Source organism: Salvelinus alpinus, chromosome 31 (genome assembly GCF_045679555.1).
Source record: "Salvelinus alpinus chromosome 31, SLU_Salpinus.1, whole genome shotgun sequence".
NCBI lineage: Eukaryota > Metazoa > Chordata > Actinopteri > Salmoniformes > Salmonidae > Salvelinus > Salvelinus alpinus.
Genome location: NC_092116.1, coordinates 8,497,828 through 8,502,860, shown reverse-complemented (window position 1 = coordinate 8,502,860; position 5,033 = coordinate 8,497,828).

Here is a 5,033-nt window from a genome sequence, read left to right as displayed (position 1 = left end):
CAAGCCTCCCCTTTGATTTTCTACAAATATTTATCAAATTACAGCTGTGTTTATTAATTCACGTACATATCTGATTTTCAATAGCTTCCAGTCCAATGACATATACATAAAATAAACCACTTGATGTTATCTCACTGACCGCCCTACTCCCTAGTACACCCATTAGAATTGCCATTTTCATTGCACTGATTTTATATGAATATCTCCTGTGATACATTTAATTGTCAATACCTTCCTATCTACCATATTTTAGCTACAGGTCTACAGAAAATTGCAATGTGTTCCGTGACCTCTCTTATAAAAGTTACACTTTAAATATTTTCAAAATTCCTCCCCTTTGATTTTCTACAAATATTTATCCTATTACAGCTGTGGTTATTAATTCACATACAGATCTAATTTTCAATAGCTTCCAGTCCAAATGACATATACTGTACATATAAAACCACTGGAGTTTATGTCTTTGACCACCCTTGTCCATATGTAAAATTGTCTTGCTTCCGTTCCTCATCTTGCCCCAAACTGGGCTAGAAACGGGGACTCTCTGAACACATCGACAACAGTCACCCAGGAAGCATCGTTACCTATCGCTCCACAAACACCACAGCTCTTGCAGAGCAAGGGAAACAACTACTTCAAGGTGTCAGAGCGACTGAGGTTACCGGTTGCAACGCTACTAGCGCGCACAGCTAACTTGCGAGACATTTCACACCGGTTAAATATAGTAAATGTTATATTTCACTGTTATATGAATATTTCCTGTGATAATTTTCAATACCTGACTGTCCATATACGCTGGATTCCTTAACCTCTTAAAAGGTACACCGTTTCATTTTTCATAATTCATCACCTTTGATTTTCTACAAATACACTGTACTCTACACGGAGCCTTTTTATAAAATAATTTATGAGATTGGAGAACACATTGGGAATCTTTCTAGATACTTGATATCCTTTGTCTGTGCTTATTGACTGCCCTCTTCAATTCAAACCACAGGTTTTTAATGGGGTTCAAGTCCCATTGCAAAATGGCCATTGTAAAATGTTGATTTTGTGGTCAATTTACCATATATTTTTGCTTGGGGTTATTGTCTTGCAGCAGAGTCAACCAGGTTTTGGGCTAAAATGTCCTGGTACTTGGTAAAGTTCATTATGCAGTTGACCTTAACAAAGGCCCCAGGACCAGTGGAAGCAAAATAGCCTCATAACATCAAAGACCCACCACCACCATATTTTACAGTAGGTTTCTGCATATGCCTCCATTTCTCAACGCCAAACCCACCTCTGATGTGCGTGGCCTAAGAGTGCTACTTTCATTTCATTGGACCATAGCACTGGTTCCAATCCAAATGCCAATGCCGTTTAACAAACTCCAGACGGTTTTTGTTTCTTAATCCCTCCCAAAAGCATTGAAGATCATTTTCAAGTTCCATTTCAAGTTATAAAACAAATCTGCCCTACTGCCTATCAAGACACTGATGGAGGAACCCATCTCTATTTATGTAATCCCAATAATTTCCCATTTTAAATATTTGGGAATATGTACACTGCTCAAAAGAATAAAGGGAACACTTAAACAACACAATGTAACTCCAAGTCAATCACACTTCTGTGAAATCAAACTGTCCACTTAGGAAGCAACACTGATTGACAATAAATTTCCCATGCTGTTGTGCAAATGGAATAGACAAAAGGTGGAAATTATAGGCAATTAGCAAGACACCCCCAATAAAGGAGTGGTTCTGCAGGTGGTGACCACAGACCACTTCTCAGTTCCTATGCTTCCTGGCTGATGTTTTGGTCACTTTTGAATGCTGGCGGTGCTTTCACTCTAGTGGTAGCATGAGACGGAGTCTACAACCCACACAAGTGGCTCAGGTAGTGCAGCTCATCCAGGATGGCACATCAATGCGAGCTGTGGCAAGAAGGTTTGCTGTGTCTGTCAGCGTAGTGTCCAGAGCATGGAGGCGCTACCAGGAGACAGGCAAGTACATCAGGAGACGTGGAGGAGGCCGTAGGAGGGCAACAACCCAGCAGCAGGACCGCTACCTCCGCCTTTGTGCAAGGAGGAGCAGGTGGAGCACTGCCAGAGTCCTGCAAAATGACCTCCAGCAGGCCACAAATGTCCATGTGTCTGCTCAAACGGTCAGAAACAGACTCCATGAGGGTGGTATGAGGGCCCGACGTCCACAGGTGGGGGTTGTGCTTACAGCCCAACACCGTGCAGGACGTTTGGCATTTGCCAGAGAACACCAAGATTGGCAAATTCGCCACTGGCGCCCTGTGCTCTTCACAGATGAAAGCAGGTTCACACTGAGCACATGAGCACATGTGACAGAGTCTGGAGACGCTGTGGAGAACGTTCTGCTGCCTGCAACATCCTCCAGCATGACCGGTTTGGCGATGGGTCAGTCATGGTGTGGGGTGGCATTTCTTTGGGAGGCCGCACAGCCCTCCATGTGCTCGCCAGAGGTAGCCTGACTGCCATTAGGTACCGAGATGAGATCCTCAGACCCCTTGTGAGACCATATGCTGGTGCGGTTGGCCCTGGGTTCCTCCTAATGCAAGACAATGCTAGACCTCATGTGGCTGGAGTGTGTCAGCAGTTCCTGCAAGAGGAAGGCATTGATGCTATGGACTGGCCCGCCCGTTCCCAGATCTGAATCCAATTGAGCACATCTGGGACATCATGTCTCGCTCCATCCACCAACGCCACGTTGCACCACAGACTGTCCAGGAGTTGGCGGATGCTTTAGTCCAGGTCTGGGAGGAGATCCCTCAGGAGACCATCCCCCACCTCATCAGGAGCATGCCCAGGCGTTGTAGGGAGGTCATACAGGCACGTGGAGGCCACACACACTACTGAGCCTCATTTTGACTTGTTTTAAGGACATTACATCAAAGTCGGATCAGCCTGTAGTGTGGTTTTCCACTTTAATTTTGAGTGTGACTCCAAATCCAGACCTCCATGGGTTGATAAATTTGATTTCCATTGATCATTTTTGTGTGATTTTGTTGTCAGCACATTCAACTATGTAAAGAAAAAAGTATTTAATAAGAATATTTCATTCATTCAGATCTAGGATGTGTTATTTTAGTGTTCCCTTTATTTTTTTGAGCAGTGTATATTTCCTTCCTTAGATAAAACCATTGCCAGAAACGTTAACAAATAAATTGAATCTGACCTCAGTAGATGGACTAACATCCCAGTTGCTTTAACCGGCAGAATATCTATTGTCAAAATGAATATGCTTCCCTTGTCTTCCGGGATAGAATCCATAGTGCGGTTTCGCATTGTAAGCGAGCCCGGAAAAAATTAGGGAACGACACAGGAGGACTATCCGTACCAAACTTTAAATTGTATTTCCAGGCGCTAGCATTTCGTCCTATCCTAAATTGGTTTAGACATGATTCTTCCGCCCAATGGCTGAGTATAGAGATGAATATGGTGTCTCCTGTCGCCATGGAAGAGGTGGTATTCACTGATACACAACATGACCAAAAGAATGCGGACACCTGCTCGTCGAACATCTCATTTCAAAATCATGGGCATGAATATGGAGTTGCCCCCCCCCCCCCCCCCCCCCCCCCCCCCCCCCACCCCACCCCACCCCTAGCTGCTATAACATCCTCCACTCTTCTGGGAAGGCTTGCCACTAGATATTGGAACATTGCTGTGGGGACTTGCTTCCATTTAGCCACAAGAGCATTAGTGAGGTTGGGCACTGATGTTGGGTGATTAGGCCCGGCTCACAATCGGCGCTCAAATTCATCCCAACGATGTTCGATGGGTCTGAGGTCAGGGCTCTGTGCAGGCAGTCAAGTTCTTCCATACCGATCTTGATAAACCATTTCTTTATGGACGGTGCTTTGTGCAAGGGGGCATTGTCATGCTGAAACAGGAAAAGACCTTCCCCAAACTGTTGCCATAAAGTTGGAAACACAGAATCGTCTAGAATGTCATTATATGCTGTAGAGTTAAGATTCCCGTTCATTGGAACTAAGGAGCCCGAACTGTGAAAAACAGCCCCAGACCATTATTCCTCCTCCACCAAACTTTACAGTTGGCACTATGCATTCGGGCAGGTAGCGTTCTCCTGGCAGCTGCCAAACCCAGATTTGTCCATTGGACTGCCAGATGGTGAAGCGTGATTCATCACTCCAGAGAACGCGTTTCCACTGCTCCAGAGTCCAATGGCGGCGAGCTTTAAACCACTCCAGCCGACGCTTGGCATTGCGCATGGTGATCTCAGGCTTGTGTGCGGCTGCTCGGCCATGGAAACCCATTTCATGAAGCTCCCGACGAACGGTTCTTGTGCTGACGTTCCAGAGGCAGTTTGAACTCGGTAATGAGTGTTGCAACTGAGGACAGAGAATTTTTCAACGCTACGTGCTTCAGCACTCGGCGGTCCCGTTCTGTGAGCTTGTGTGGCCTACCACTTCGCAGGTGAGCCATTGTTGCTCCTAGACGTTTCCACTTCAGAATAAAAGCACTTACAGTTGACCGGGGCAGCTCTAGCAGGGCAGAAATTCTATGAACTGACTGGTTGGAAAAGGGGCATCCTATGACAGTGGCACGTTGAAAGTCACAGAGCTCTTCATTAAGGCCATTCCACTGCCAATGTTTATCTATGGAGATTGCATGGCTGTGTGCTCAATTTGATACACCTGTCAGAAACGGTGTGGCTGAAATAGCTGAATCCACTAATTTGAAGGGTTGTCCACATACTTTTGTATATATAGTGTAAACTACGCTTTGGTCATATTATTTCTCACACAATGTCTATTTTGCACAAGCATGCCCATACTCTGTTTCACAATAGCTCCTTGCAATCTGAAGGGACGTCTTTTGCATCCCCCCAATGATCCAAATGTGGAATCCATACCATTGCCAATAGCATGGACAGTAATGGTTTGAGAACATTCCAAGATTTGAAAGACACACACTTTACCAGGCAAATCCTTTTTTATATCTACAACTTAGGTCAGCTATGCTGGCCTATGGAGTCCCTTGGGAAACCCAACTACCGAAC